The sequence below is a fragment of the Tinamus guttatus genome, unplaced genomic scaffold (assembly GCF_059628265.1).
Source record: "Tinamus guttatus ecotype Peru unplaced genomic scaffold, ASM5962826v1 Tinamus_guttatus_pri_ptg000151l, whole genome shotgun sequence".
Lineage (NCBI taxonomy): Eukaryota > Metazoa > Chordata > Aves > Tinamiformes > Tinamidae > Tinamus > Tinamus guttatus.
In genome coordinates, this window is record NW_028288685.1 from 2,145,763 (window position 1) to 2,162,528 (window position 16,766).

Consider the following 16,766-nt stretch of genomic DNA (forward strand, 5'->3'; position numbering starts at 1 on the left):
CGTGCGCAGCACGAGTCTTGGCACAGCAGAACACTACCCTTGGCATGCCCTTTGCAGCCTCACTCCAAACGGGGCTCTCCGTTTCATCCATCCCCTGACTCCATACTAGCACCAAAGGGCTGCTAAAGCGTTTCGCAGAAAACACCAAGGAACCTGTTTCTCACTCCAACCACAAAGCGTGCGCAGCACGAGTCTTGGCACAGCAGAACACTACCCTTGGCATGCCCTTTGCAGCCTCACTCCAAACGGGGCTCTCCGCTTCATCCATCCCCTGACTCCATACTAGCACCAACGGGCTGCTAAAGCGTTTCGCAGAAAACACCAAGGAACCTGTTTCTCACTGCAACCACAAAGCGTGCGCAGCACGAGTCTTGGCACAGCAGAACACTTCCCTTGGCATGCCCTTTGCAGCCTCACTCCAAACGGGGCTCTCCGCTTCATCCTTCCCCTGGCTCCATACTAGCACCAACGGGCTGCTAAAGCGTTTCGCAGAAAACACCAAGGAACCTGTTTCTCACTCCCACCACAAAGCATGCGCAGCACGAGTCTTGGCACAGCAGAACACTTCCCTTGGCATGCCCTTTGCAGCCTCACTCCAAACGGGGCTCTCCGCTTCATCCATCCCCTGACTGCATACTAGCACCAAAGGCCTGCTAAAGCGTTTCGCAGAAAACACCAAGGAACCTGTTTCTCACTGCAACCACAAAGCGTGCGCAGCACGAGTCTTGGCACAGCAGAACTCTTCCCTTGGCATGCCCTTTGCAGCCTCACTCCAAACGGGGCTCTCCGCTTCATCCATCCCCTGACTGCATACTAGCACCAACGGCCTGCTAAAGCGTTTTGCAGAAAACACCAAGGAACCTGTTTCTCACTGCAACCACAAAGCGTGCGCAGCAAAAGTCTTGGCACAGTAGAACACTTCCCTTGGCATGCCCTTTGCCGTCTCACTCCAAACGGGGCTCTCTGCTTCATCCATCCCCTGACTCCATAATAGCACCAACGGGCTGCTAAAGCGTTTCGCAGAAAACACCAAGGAACCTGTTTCTCACTCCAACCACAAAGCGTGCGCAGCACGAGTCTTGGCACAGCAGAACACTACCCTTGGCATGCCCTTTGCAGCCTCACTCCAAACGGGGCTCTCCGCTTCATCCATCCCCTGACTCCATACTAGCACCAACGGGCTGCTAAAGCGTTTCGCAGAAAACAACAAGGAACCTGTTTCTCACTCCAACCACAAAGCGTGCGCAGCACGAGTCTTGGCACAGCAGAACACTTCCCTTGGCATGCCCTTTGCAGCCTCACTCCAAACGGGGCTCTCCGCTTCATCCATCCCCTGGCTCCATACTAGCACCAACGGGCTGCTAAAGCGTTTCGCAGAAAACAACAAGGAACCTGTTTCTCACTCCCACCACCAAGCGTGCGCAGGACGAGTCTTGGCACAGCAGAACACTTCCCTTGGCATGCCCTTTGCAGCCTTACTCCAAACGGGGCTCTCCGCTTCATCCATCCCCTAACTCCATACTAGCACCAAAGGGCTGCTAAAGCGTTTCGCAGAAAACACCAAGGAACCTGTTTCTCACTCCCACCACAAAGCGTGCGCAGCACGAGTCTTGGCACAGCAGAACTCTTCCCTTGGCATGCCCTTTGCAGCCTCACTCCAAACGGGGCTCTCCGTTTCATCCAGCCCCTGACTCCATACTAGCACCAACGGGCTGCTAAAGCGTTTCGCAGAAAACACCAAGGAACCTGTTTCTCACTGCAACCACAAAGCGTGCGCAGCACGAGTCTTGGCACAGCAGAACACTTCACTTGGCATGCCCTTTGCAGCCTCACTCCAAACGGGGCTCTCCGCTTCATCCTTCCCCTGGCTCCATACTAGCACCAACGGGCTGCTAAAGCGTTTCGCAGAAAACACCAAGGAACCTGTTTCTCACTCCCACCACAAAGCGTGCGCAGCACGAGTCTTGGCACAGCAGAACACTTCCCTTGGCATGCCCTTTGCAGCCTCACTCCAAACGGGGCTCTCCGCTTCATCCATCCCCTGACTGCATACTAGCACCAAAGGCCTGCTAAAGCGTTTCGCAGAAAACACCAAGGAACCTGTTTCTCACTCCAACCACAAAGCGTGCGCAGCACGAGTCTTGGCACAGCAGAACTCTTCCCTTGGCATGCCCTTTGCAGCCTCACTCCAAACGGGGCTCTCCGCTTCATCCATCCCCTGACTGCATACTAGCACCAACGGCCTGCTAAAGCGTTTTGCAGAAAACACCAAGGAACCTGTTTCTCACTCCAACCACAAAGCGTGCGCAGCAAAAGTCTTGGCACAGTAGAACACTTCCCTTGGCATGCCCTTTGCCGTCTCACTCCAAACGGGGCTCTCCGCTTCATCCATCCCCTAACTCCATACTAGCACCAACGGGCTGCTAAAGAGTTTCGCAGAAAACACCAAGGAACCTGTTTCTCACTGCAACCACAAAGCGTGCGCAGCACGAGTCTTGGCACAGCAGAACACTTCCCTTGGCATGCCCTTTGCAGCCTCACTCCAAACGGGGCTCTCCGCTTCATCCATCCCCTGCCTCCATACTAGCACCAAAGGGCTGCTAAAGCGTTTCGCAGAAAACACCAAGGAACCTGTTTCTCACTCCAACCACAAAGCGTGCGCAGCACGAGTCTTGGCACAGCAGAACACTTCCCTTGGCATGCCCTTTGCAGCCTCACTCCAAACGGGGCTCTCCGCTTCATCCAGCCCCTGACTCCATACAAGCACCAACGGGCTGCTAAAGTGTTTCGCAGAAAACACCAAGGAACCTGTTTCTCACGCCAACCACAAAGCGTGCGCAGCACGAGTCTTGGCACAGCAGAACACTACCCTTGGCATGCCCTTTGCAGCCTCACTCCAAACGGGGCTCTCCGCTTCATCCATCCCCTGACTCCATACTAGCACCAACGGGCTGCTAAAGCGTTTCGCAGAAAACACCAAGGAACCTGTTTCTCACTCCAACCACAAAGCGTGCGCAGCACGAGTCTTGGCACAGCAGAACACTTCCCTTGGCATGCCCTTTGCAGCCTCACTCCAAACGGGGCTCTCCGCTTCATCCATCCCCTGACGCCATACTAGCACCAACGGCCTGCTAAAGCGTTTCGCAGAAAACACCAAGGAACCTGTTTCTCACTCCAACCACAAAGCGTGCGCAGCACGAGTCTTGGCACAGCAGAACACTTCCCTTGGCATGCCCTTTGCAGCCTCACTCCAAACGGGGCTCTCCGCTTCATCCATCCCCTGACTCCATACTAGCACCAACGGGCTGCTAAAGCGTTTCGCAGAAAACACCAAGGAAGCTGTTTCTCACTCCAACCACAAAGCGTGCGCAGCACGAGTCTTGGCACAGCAGAACACTTCCCTTGGCATGCCCTTTGCAGCCTCACTCCAAACGGGGCTCTCCGCTTCATCCAGCCCCTGACTCCATACAAGCACCAACGGGCTGCTAAAGTGTTTCGCAGAAAACACCAAGGAACCTGTTTCTCACGCCAACCACAAAGCGTGCGCAGCACGAGTCTTGGCACAGCAGAACACTTCCCTTGGCATGTCCTTTGCAGCCTCACTCCAAACGGGGCTCTCCGCTTCATCCATCCCCTGACGCCAAACTAGCACCAACGGGCTGCTAAAGCGTTTCGCAGAAAACACCAAGGAACCTGTTTCTCACTCCAACCACAAAGCGTGCGCAGCACGAGTCTTGGCACAGCAGAACACTTCCCTTGGCATGGCCTTTGCAGCCTCACTCCAAACGGGGCTCTCCGCTTCATCCAGCCCCTGACTCCATACTAGCACCAACGGGCTGCTAAAGCGTTTCGCAGAAAACACCAAGGAACCTGTTTCTCACTCCAACCACAAAGCGTGCGCAGCACGAGTCTTGGCACAGCAGAACACTTCCCTTGGCATGCCCTTTGCAGCCTCGCTCCAAACGGGGCTCTCCGCTTCATCCATCCCCTGACGCCATACTAGCACCAACGGGCTGCTAAAGCGTTTCGCAGAAAACACCAAGGAACCTGTTTCTCACGCCAACCACAAAGCGTGCGCAGCACGAGTCTTGGCACAGCAGAACACTTCCCTTGGCATGCCCTTTGCAGCCTCACTCCAAACGGGGCTCTCCGCTTCATCCATCCCCTGACTCCATACTAGCACCAACGGCCTGCTAAAGCGTTTCGCAGAAAACACCAAGGAACCTGTTTCTCACTCCAACCACAAAGCGTGCGCAGCACGAGTCTTGGCACAGCAGAACACTTCCCTTGGCATGCCCTTTGCAGCCTCACTCCAAACGGGTCTCTCCGCTTCATCCATCCCCTGACTCCATACTAGCACCAACGGGCTGCTAAAGCGTTTCGCAGAAAACACCAAGGAACCTGTTTCTCACTCCAACCACAAAGCGTGCGCAGCACGAGTCTTGGCACAGCAGAACACTTCCCTTGGCATGCCCTTTGCAGCCTCACTCCAAACGGGGCTCTCCGCTTCATCCATCCCCTGACTCCATACTAGCACCAACGGCCTGCTAAAGCGTTTCGCAGAAAACACCAAGGAACCTGTTTCTCACTCCAACCACAAAGCGTGCGCAGCACGAGTCTTGGCACAGCAGAACACTTCCCTTGGCATGCCCTTTGCAGCCTCACTCCAAACGGCGCTTTCCGCTCCATCCATCCCCTAACTCCATACTAGCACCAACGGGCTGCTAAAGCGTTTCGCAGAAAACACCAAGGAACCTGTTTCTCACGCCAACCACAAAGCGTGCGCAGCACGAGTCTTGGCACAGCAGAACACTTCCCTTGGCATGCCCTTTGCAGCCTCACTCCAAACGGGGCTCTCCGCTTCATCCATCCCCTAACTCCATACTAGCACCAACGGGCTGCTAAAGCGTTTCGCAGAAAACACCAAGGAACCTGTTTCTCACGCCAACCACAAAGTGTGCGCAGCACGAGTCTTGGCACAGCAGAACACTTCCCTTGGCATGCCCTTTGCAGCCTCACCCCAAACGGGGCTCTCCACTTCATCCATCCCCTAAATCCATACTAGCACCAACGGGCTGCTAAAGCGTTTCGCAGAAAAACCAAGGAACCTGTTTCTCACTCCAACCACAAAGCGTGCGCAGCACGAGTCTTGGCACAGCAGAACACTTCCCTTGGCATGTCCTTTGCAGCCTCACTCCAAACGGGGCTCTCCGCTTCATCCATCCCCTGACGCCATACTAGCACCAACGGGCTGCTAAAGCGTTTCGCAGAAAACACCAAGGAACCTGTTTCTCACTCCAACCACAAAGCGTGCGCAGCACGAGTCTTGGCACAGCAGAACACTTCCCTTGGCATGCCCTTTGCAGCCTCACTCCAAACGGGGCTTTCCGCTCCATCCATCCCCTAACTCCATACTAGCACCAACGGGCTGCTAAAGCGTTTCGCAGAAAACACCAAGGAACCTGTTTCTCACTCCAACCACAAAGCGTGCGCAGCACGAGTCTTGGCACAGCAGAACACTTCCCTTGGCATGCCCTTTGCAGCCTCACTCCAAACGGGGCTCTCCGCTTCATCCATCCCCTAACTCCATACTAGCACCAACGGGCTGCTAAAGCGTTTCGCAGAAAACACCAAGGAACCTGTTTCTCACTCCAACCACAAAGCGTGCGCAGCACGAGTCTTGGCACAGCAGAACACTTCCCTTGGCATGCCCTTTGCAGCCTCACTCCAAACGGGGCTCTCCGCTTCATCCAGCCCCTGACTCCATACTAGCACCAACGGGCTGCTAAAGCGTTTCGCAGAAAACACCAAGGAACCTGTTTCTCACTCCAACCACAAAGCGTGCGCAGCACGAGTCTTGGCACAGCAGAACACTTCCCTTGGCATGTCCTTTGCAGCCTCACTCCAAACGGGGCTCTCCGCTTCATCCATCCCCTGACGCCATACTAGCACCAACGGGCTGCTAAAGCGTTTCGCAGAAAACACCAAGGAACCTGTTTCTCACTCCAACCACAAAGCGTGCGCAGCACGAGTCTTGGCACAGCAGAACACTTCCCTTGGCATGGCCTTTGCAGCCTCACTCCAAACGGGGCTCTCCGCTTCATCCAGCCCCTGACTCCATACTAGCACCAACGGGCTGCTAAAGCGTTTCGCAGAAAACACCAAGGAACCTGTTTCTCACTCCAACCACAAAGCGTGCGCAGCACGAGTCTTGGCACAGCAGAACACTTCCCTTGGCATGCCCTTTGCAGCCTCGCTCCAAACGGGGCTCTCCGCTTCATCCATCCCCTGACGCCATACTAGCACCAACGGGCTGCTAAAGCGTTTCGCAGAAAACACCAAGGAACCTGTTTCTCACGCCAACCACAAAGCGTGCGCAGCACGAGTCTTGGCACAGCAGAACACTTCCCTTGGCATGCCCTTTGCAGCCTCACTCCAAACGGGGCTCTCCGCTTCATCCATCCCCTGACTCCATACTAGCACCAACGGCCTGCTAAAGCGTTTCGCAGAAAACACCAAGGAACCTGTTTCTCACTCCAACCACAAAGCGTGCGCAGCACGAGTCTTGGCACAGCAGAACACTTCCCTTGGCATGCCCTTTGCAGCCTCACTCCAAACGGGTCTCTCCGCTTCATCCATCCCCTGACTCCATACTAGCACCAACGGGCTGCTAAAGCGTTTCGCAGAAAACACCAAGGAACCTGTTTCTCACTCCAACCACAAAGCGTGCGCAGCACGAGTCTTGGCACAGCAGAACACTTCCCTTGGCATGCCCTTTGCAGCCTCACTCCAAACGGGGCTCTCCGCTTCATCCATCCCCTGACTCCATACTAGCACCAACGGCCTGCTAAAGCGTTTCGCAGAAAACACCAAGGAACCTGTTTCTCACTCCAACCACAAAGCGTGCGCAGCACGAGTCTTGGCACAGCAGAACACTTCCCTTGGCATGCCCTTTGCAGCCTCACTCCAAACGGCGCTTTCCGCTCCATCCATCCCCTAACTCCATACTAGCACCAACGGGCTGCTAAAGCGTTTCGCAGAAAACACCAAGGAACCTGTTTCTCACGCCAACCACAAAGCGTGCGCAGCACGAGTCTTGGCACAGCAGAACACTTCCCTTGGCATGCCCTTTGCAGCCTCACTCCAAACGGGGCTCTCCGCTTCATCCATCCCCTAACTCCATACTAGCACCAACGGGCTGCTAAAGCGTTTCGCAGAAAACACCAAGGAACCTGTTTCTCACGCCAACCACAAAGTGTGAGCAGCACGAGTCTTGGCACAGCAGAACACTTCCCTTGGCATGCCCTTTGCAGCCTCACCCCAAACGGGGCTCTCCACTTCATCCATCCCCTAAATCCATACTAGCACCAACGGGCTGCTAAAGCGTTTCGCAGAAAAACCAAGGAACCTGTTTCTCACGCCAACCACAAAGCGTGCGCAGCACGAGTCTTGGCACAGCAGAACACTTCCCTTGGCATGTCCTTTGCAGCCTCACTCCAAACGGGGCTCTCCGCTTCATCCATCCCCTGACGCCATACTAGCACCAACGGGCTGCTAAAGCGTTTCGCAGAAAACACCAAGGAACCTGTTTCTCACTCCAACCACAAAGCGTGCGCAGCACGAGTCTTGGCACAGCAGAACACTTCCCTTGGCATGCCCTTTGCAGCCTCACTCCAAACGGGGCTTTCCGCTCCATCCATCCCCTAACTCCATACTAGCACCAACGGGCTGCTAAAGCGTTTCGCAGAAAACACCAAGGAACCTGTTTCTCACTGCAACCACAAAGCGTGCGCAGCACGAGTCTTGGCACAGCAGAACACTTCCCTTGGCATGCCCTTTGCAGCCTCACTCCAAACGGGGCTCTCCGCTTCATCCATCCCCTAACTCCATACTAGCACCAACGGGCTGCTAAAGCGTTTCGCAGAAAACACCAAGGAACCTGTTTCTCACTCCCACCACAAAGCGTGCGCAGCACGAGTCTTGGCACAGCAGAACACTTCCCTTGGCATGGCCTTTGCAGCCTCACTCCAAACGGGGCTCTCCGCTTCATCCAGCCCCTGACTCCATACTAGCACCAACGGGCTGCTAAAGCGTTTCGCAGAAAACACCAAGGAACCTGTTTCTCACTCCAAGCACAAAGCGTGCGCAGCACGAGTCTTGGCACAGCAGAACACTTCCCTTGGCATGTCCTTTGCAGCCTCACTCCAAACGGGGCTCTCCGCTTCATCCATCCCCTGACGCCATACTAGCACCAACGGGCTGCTAAAGCGTTTCGCAGAAAACACCAAGGAACCTGTTTCTCACTCCAACCACAAAGCGTGCGCAGCACGAGTCTTGGCACAGCAGAACACTTCCCTTGGCATGGCCTTTGCAGCCTCACTCCAAACGGGGCTCTCCGCTTCATCCAGCCCCTGACTCCATACTAGCACCAACGGGCTGCTAAAGCGTTTCGCAGAAAACACCAAGGAAGCTGTTTCTCACTCCAACCACAAAGCGTGCGCAGCACGAGTCTTGGCACAGCAGAACACTTCCCTTGGCATGCCCTTTGCAGCCTCGCTCCAAACGGGGCTCTCCGCTTCATCCATCCCCTGACGCCATACTAGCACCAACGGGCTGCTAAAGCGTTTCGCAGAAAACACCAAGGAACCTGTTTCTCACGCCAACCACAAAGCGTGCGCAGCACGAGTCTTGGCACAGCAGAACACTTCCCTTGGCATGCCCTTTGCAGCCTCACTCCAAACGGGGCTCTCCGCTTCATCCATCCCCTGACTCCATACTAGCACCAACGGCCTGCTAAAGCGTTTCGCAGAAAACACCAAGGAACCTGTTTCTCACTCCAACCACAAAGCGTGCGCAGCACGAGTCTTGGCACAGCAGAACACTTCCCTTGGCATGCCCTTTGCAGCCTCACTCCAAACGGGTCTCTCCGCTTCATCCATCCCCTGACTCCATACTAGCACCAACGGGCTGCTAAAGCGTTTCGCAGAAAACACCAAGGAACCTGTTTCTCACTCCAACCACAAAGCGTGCGCAGCACGAGTCTTGGCACAGCAGAACACTTCCCTTGGCATGCCCTTTGCAGCCTCACTCCAAACGGGGCTCTCCGCTTCATCCATCCCCTGACTCCATACTAGCACCAACGGCCTGCTAAAGCGTTTCGCAGAAAACACCAAGGAACCTGTTTCTCACTCCAACCACAAAGCGTGCGCAGCACGAGTCTTGGCACAGCAGAACACTTCCCTTGGCATGCCCTTTGCAGCCTCACTCCAAACGGCGCTTTCCGCTCCATCCATCCCCTAACTCCATACTAGCACCAACGGGCTGCTAAAGCGTTTCGCAGAAAACACCAAGGAACCTGTTTCTCACGCCAACCACAAAGCGTGCGCAGCACGAGTCTTGGCACAGCAGAACACTTCCCTTGGCATGCCCTTTGCAGCCTCACTCCAAACGGGGCTCTCCGCTTCATCCATCCCCTAACTCCATACTAGCACCAACGGGCTGCTAAAGCGTTTCGCAGAAAACACCAAGGAACCTGTTTCTCACGCCAACCACAAAGTGTGCGCAGCACGAGTCTTGGCACAGCAGAACACTTCCCTTGGCATGCCCTTTGCAGCCTCACCCCAAACGGGGCTCTCCACTTCATCCATCCCCTAAATCCATACTAGCACCAACGGGCTGCTAAAGCGTTTCGCAGAAAAACCAAGGAACCTGTTTCTCACGCCAACCACAAAGCGTGCGCAGCACGAGTCTTGGCACAGCAGAACACTTCCCTTGGCATGTCCTTTGCAGCCTCACTCCAAACGGGGCTCTCCGCTTCATCCATCCCCTGACGCCATACTAGCACCAACGGGCTGCTAAAGCGTTTCGCAGAAAACACCAAGGAACCTGTTTCTCACTCCAACCACAAAGCGTGCGCAGCACGAGTCTTGGCACAGCAGAACACTTCCCTTGGCATGCCCTTTGCAGCCTCACTCCAAACGGGGCTTTCCGCTCCATCCATCCCCTAACTCCATACTAGCACCAACGGGCTGCTAAAGCGTTTCGCAGAAAACACCAAGGAACCTGTTTCTCACTGCAACCACAAAGCGTGCGCAGCACGAGTCTTGGCACAGCAGAACACTTCCCTTGGCATGCCCTTTGCAGCCTCACTCCAAACGGGGCTCTCCGTTTCATCCATCCCCTAACTCCATACTAGCACCAACGGGCTGCTAAAGCGTTTCGCAGAAAACACCAAGGAACCTGTTTCTCACTCCCACCACAAAGCGTGCGCAGCACGAGTCTTGGCACAGCAGAACACTTCCCTTGGCATGCCCTTTGCAGCCTCACTCCAAACGGGGCTCTCCGCTTCATCCAGCCCCTGACTCCATACTAGCACCAACGGGCTGCTAAAGCGTTTTGCAGAAAACACCAAGGAACCTGTTTCTCACGCCAACCACAAAGCGTGCGCAGCACGAGTCTTGGCACAGCAGAACACTTCCCTTGGCATGGCCTTTGCAGCCTCACTCCAAACGGGGCTCTCCGCTTCATCCATCCCCTGACTCCATACTAGCACCAACGGGCTGCTAAAGCGTTTCGCAGAAAACACCAAGGAACCTGTTTCTCACTCCAACCACAAAGCGTGCGCAGCACGAGTCTTGGCACAGCAGAACACTTCCGTTGGCATGCCCTTTGCAGCCTCACTCCAAACGGGGCTCTCCGCTTCATCCATGCCCTGACGCCATACTAGCACCAACGGCCTGCTAAAGCGTTTCGCAGAAAACACCAAGGAACCTGTTTCTCACTCCAACCACAAAGCGTGCGCAGCACGAGTCTTGGCACAGCAGAACACTTCCCTTGGCATGCCCTTTGCAGCCTCACTCCAAACGGGGCTCTCCGCTCCATCCATCCCCTAACTCCATACTAGCACCAACGGGCTGCTAAAGCGTTTCGCAGAAAACACCAAGGAACCTGTTTCTCACGCCAACCACAAAGCGTGCGCAGCACGAGTCTTGGCACAGCAGAACACTTCCCTTGGCATGCCCTTTGCAGCCTCACTCCAAACGGGGCTCTCCGCTTCATCCATCCCCTAACTCCATACTAGCACCAACGGGCTGCTAAAGCGTTTCGCAGAAAACACCAAGGAACCTGTTTCTCACTCCCACCACAAAGCGTGCGCAGCACGAGTCTTGGCACAGCAGAACACTTCCCTTGGCATCCCCTTTGCAGCCTCACTCCAAACGGGGCTCTCCGCTTCATCCAGCCCCTGACTCCATACAAGCACCAACGGGCTGCTAAAGTGTTTCGCAGAAAACACCAAGGAACCTGTTTCTCACGCCAACCACAAAGCGTGCGCAGCACGAGTCTTGGCACAGCAGAACACTTCCCTTGGCATGTCCTTTGCAGCCTCACTCCAAACGGGGCTCTCCGCTTCATCCAGCCCCTAACTCTATACTAGCACCAATGGGCTGCTAAAGCGTTTCGCAGAAAACACCAAGGAACCTGTTTCTCACTCCAACCACAAAGCGTGCGCAGCACGAGTCTTGGCACAGCAGAACACTTCCCTTGGCATCCCCTTTGCAGCCTCACTCCAAACGGGGCTCTCCGCTTCATCCATCCCCTGACGCCATACTAGCACCAACGGGCTGCTAAAGCGTTTCGCAGAAAACACCAAGGAACCTGTTTCTCACTCCAACCACAAAGCGTGCGCAGCACGAGTCTTGGCACAGCAGAACACTTCCCTTGGCATGGCCTTTGCAGCCTCACTCCAAACGGGGCTCTCCGCTTCATCCAGCCCCTGACTCCATACTAGCACCAACGGGCTGCTAAAGCGTTTCGCAGAAAACACCAAGGAACCTGTTTCTCACTCCAACCACAAAGCGTGCGCAGCACGAGTCTTGGCACAGCAGAACACTTCCCTTGGCATGCCCTTTGCAGCCTCACTCCAAACGGGGCTCTCCGCTTCATCCATCCCCTGACTCCATACTAGCACCAACGGCCTGCTAAAGCGTTTCGCAGAAAACACCAAGGAACCTGTTTCTCACTCCAACCACAAAGCGTGCGCAGCACGAGTCTTGGCACAGCAGAACACTTCCCTTGGCATGCCCTTTGCAGCCTCACTCCAAACGGGGCTCTCCGCTTCATCCATCCCCTGACTCCATACTAGCACCAACGGGCTGCTAAAGCGTTTCGCAGAAAACACCAAGGAACCTGTTTCTCACTCCAACCACAAAGCGTGCGCAGCACGAGTCTTGGCACAGCAGAACACTTCCCTTGGCATGCCCTTTGCAGCCTCACTCCAAACGGGGCTCTCCACTTCATCCAGCCCCTGACTCCATACTAGCACCAACGGGCTGCTACAGCGTTTCGCAGAAAACACCAAGGAACCTGTTTCTCACTCCAACCACAAAGCGTGCGCAGCACGAGTCTTGGCACAGCAGAACACTTCCCTTGGCATGCCCTTTGCAGCCTCACTCCAAACGGGGCTCTCCGCTTCATCCAGCCCCTAACTCCATACTAGCACCAACGGGCTGCTAAAGCGTTTCGCAGAAAACACCAAGGAACCTGTTTCTCACGCACAACACAAAGCGTGCGCAGCACGAGTCTTGGCACAGCAGAACACTTCCCTTGGCATGCCCTTTGCAGCCTCACTCCAAACGGGGCTCTCCGCTTCATCCATCCCCTGACGCCATACTAGCACCAACGGCCTGCTAAAGCGTTTCGCAGAAAACACCAAGGAACCTGTTTCTCACGCCAACCACAAAGCGTGCGCAGCACGAGTCTTGGCACAGCAGAACACTTCCCTTGGCATGCCCTTTGCAGCCTCACTCCAAACGGGGCTCTCCGCTTCATCCATCCCCTGACGCCATACTAGCACCAACGGGCTGCTACAGCGTTTCGCAGAAAACACCAAGGAACCTGTTTCTCACTCCAACCACAAAGCGTGCGCAGCACGAGTCTTGGCACAGCAGAACACTTCCCTTGGCATGCCCTTTGCAGCCTCACTCCAAACGGGGCTCTCCGCTTCATCCATCCCCTGACTCCATACTAGCACCAACGGGCTGCTAAAGCGTTTCGCAGAAAACACCAAGGAACCTGTTTCTCACTCCAACCACAAAGCGTGCGCAGCACGAGTCTTGGCACAGCAGAACACTTCCCTTGGCATGCCCTTTGCAGCCTCACTCCAAACGGGGCTCTCCGCTTCATCCAGCCCCTAACTCCATACTAGCACCAACGGGCTGCTAAAGCGTTTCGCAGAAAACACCAAGGAACCTGTTTCTCACGCCAACCACAAAGCGTGCGCAGCACGAGTCTTGGCACAGCAGAACACTTCCCTTGGCATGCCCTTTGCAGCCTCACTCCAAACGGGGCTCTCCGCTTCATCCATCCCCTGACGCCATACTAGCACCAACGGCCTGCTAAAGCGTTTCGCAGAAAACACCAAGGAACCTGTTTCTCACGCCAACCACAAAGCGTGCGCAGCACGAGTCTTGGCACAGCAGAACACTTCCCTTGGCATGCCCTTTGCAGCCTCACTCCAAACGGGGCTCTCCGCTTCATCCATCCCCTGACTCCATACTAGCACCAACGGGCTGCTAAAGCGTTTCGCAGAAAACACCAAGGAACCTGTTTCTCACTCCAACCACAAAGCGTGCACAGCACGAGTCTTGGCACAGCAGAACATTTCCCTTGGCATGCCCTTTGCAGCCTCACTCCAAACGGGGCTCTCCGCTTCATCCATCCCCTGACTCCATACTAGCACCAACGGGCTGCTAAAGCGTTTCGCAGAAAACACCAAGGAACCTGTTTCTCACTCCAACCACAAAGCGTGCGCAGCACGAGTCTTGGCACAGCAGAACATTTCCCTTGGCATGCCCTTTGCAGCCTCACTCCAAACGGGGCTCTCCGCTTCATCCATCCCCTGACTCCATACTAGCACCAACGGGCTGCTAAAGCGTTTCGCAGAAAACACCAAGGAACCTGTTTCTCACTCCAACCACAAAGCGTGCGCAGCACGAGTCTTGGCACAGCAGAACACTTCCCTTGGCATGTCCTTTGCAGCCTCACTCCAAACGGGGCTCTCCGCTTCATCCATCCCCTGACTCCATACTAGCACCAACGGGCTGCTAAAGCGTTTCGCAGAAAACACCAAGGAACCTGTTTCTCACTCCAACCACAAAGCGTGCGCAGCACGAGTCTTGGCACAGCAGAACACTTCCCTTGGCATGCCCTTTGCAGCCTCACTCCAAACGGGGCTCTCCGCTTCATCCAGCCCCTGACTCCATACTAGCACCAACGGCCTGCTAAAGCGTTTCGCAGAAAACACCAAGGAACCTGTTTCTCACGCCAACCACAAAGCGTGCGCAGCACGAGTCTTGGCACAGCAGAACACTTCCCTTGGCATGCCCTTTGCAGCCTCACTCCAAACGGGGCTCTCCGCTTCATCCATCCCCTGACTCCATACTAGCACCAACGGGCTGCTAAAGCGTTTTGGAGAAAACACCAAGGAACCTGTTTCTCACTCCAACCACAAAGCGTGCGCAGCACGAGTCTTGGCACAGCAGAACACTTCCCTTGGCATGCCCTTTGCAGCCTCACTCCAAACGGGGCTCTCCGCTTCATCCAGCCCCTGACTCCATACTAGCACCAACGGGCTGCTAAAGCGTTTCGCAGAAAACACCAAGGAACCTGTTTCTCACTCCAACCACAAAGCGTGCGCAGCACGAGTCTTGGCACAGCAGAACACTTCCCTTGGCATGCCCTTTGCAGCCTCACTCCAAACGGGGCTCTCCGCTTCATCCAGCCCCTGACTCCATACTAGCACCAACGGGCTGCTAAAGCGTTTCGCAGAAAACACCAAGGAACCTGTTTCTCACGCCAACCACAAAGCGTGCGCAGCACGAGTCTTGGCACAGCAGAACACTTCCCTTGGCATGCCCTTTGCAGCCGCACTCCAAACGGGGCTCTCCGCTTCATCCATCCCCTGACTCCATACTAGCACCTACGGGCTGCTAAAGCGTTTTGCAGAAAACACAAAGGAACCTGTTTCTCACTCCAACCACAAAGCGTGCGCAGCACGAGTCTTGGCACAGCAGAACACTTCCCTTGGCATGCCCTTTGCAGCCTCACTCCAAACGGGGCTCTCCGCTTCATCCAGCCCCTGACTCCATACTAGCACCAACGGGCTGCTAAAGCGTTTCGCAGAAAACACCAAGGAACCTGTTTCTCACTCCAACCACAAAGCGTGCGCAGCACGAGTCTTGGCACAGCAGGACACTTCCCTTGGCATGCCCTTTGCAGCCTCACTCCAAACGGGGCTCTCCGCTTCATCCATCCCCTGACTCCATACTAGCACCAACGGGCTGCTAAAGCGTTTCGCAGAAAACACCAAGGAACCTGTTTCTCACGCCAACCACAAAGCGTGCGCAGCACGAGTCTTGGCACAGCAGAACACTTCCCTTGGCATGCCCTTTGCAGCCTCACTCCAAACGGGGCTCTCCGCTTCATCCAGCCCCTGACTCCATACTAGCACCAACGGCCTGCTAAAGCGTTTCGCAGAAAACACCAACGAACCTGTTTCTCACTCCAACCACAAAGCGTGCGCAGCACGAGTCTTGGCACAGCAGAACACTTCCCTTGGCATGGCCTTTGCAGCCTCACTCCAAACGGGGCTCTCCGCTTCATCCAGCCCCTGACTCCATACTAGCACCAACGGGCTGCTAAAGCGTTTTGGAGAAAACACCAAGGAACCTGTTTCTCACTCCAACCACAAAGCGTGCGCAGCACGAGTCTTGGCACAGCAGAACACTTCCCTTGGCATGCCCTTTGCAGCCTCACTCCAAACGGGGCTCTCCGCTTCATCCATCCCCTGACTCCATACTAGCACCAACGGCCTGCTAAAGCGTTTTGCAGAAAACACCAAGGAAGCTGTTTCTCACTCCAACCACAAAGCGTGCGCAGCACGAGTCTTGGCACAGCAGAACACTTCCCTTGGCATGCCCTTTGCAGCCGCACTCCAAACGGGGCTCTCCGCTTCATCCAGCCCCTGATTCCATACTAGCACCAACGGGCTGCTAAAGCGTTTCGCAGAAAACACCAAGGAACCTGTTTCTCACTCCAACCACAAAGCGTGCGCAGCACGAGTCTTGGCACAGCAGAACACTTCCCTTGGCATGCCCTTTGCAGCCTCACTCCAAACGGGGCTCTCCGCTTCATCCATCCCCTGACTCCATACTAGCACCAACGGGCTGCTAAAGCGTTTCGCAGAAAACACCAAGGAACCTGTTTCTCACTCCAACCACAAAGCGTGCGCAGCACGAGTCTTGGCACAGCAGAACACTTCCCTTGGCATGCCCTTTGCAGCCTCACTCCAAACGGGGCTCTCCGCTTCATCCAGCCCCTGACTCCATACTAGCACCAACGGGCTGCTAAAGCGTTTCGCAGAAAACACCAAGGAACCTGTTTCTCACTCCAACCACAAAGCGTGCGCAGCACGAGTCTTGGCACAGCAGAACACTTCCCTTGGCATCCCCTTTGCAGCCTCACTCCAAACGGGGCTCTCCGCTTCATCCAGCCCCTGACTCCATACAAGCACCAACGGGCTGCTAAAGCGTTTCGCAGAAAACACCAAGGAACCTGTTTCTCACTCCAACCACAAAGCGTGCGCAGCACGAGTCTTGGCACAGCAGAACACTTCCCTTGGCATGCCCTTTGCAGCCTTACTCCAAACGGGCCTCTCCGCTTCATCCAGCCCCTGACTCCATACTAGCACCAACGGGCTGCTAAAGCGT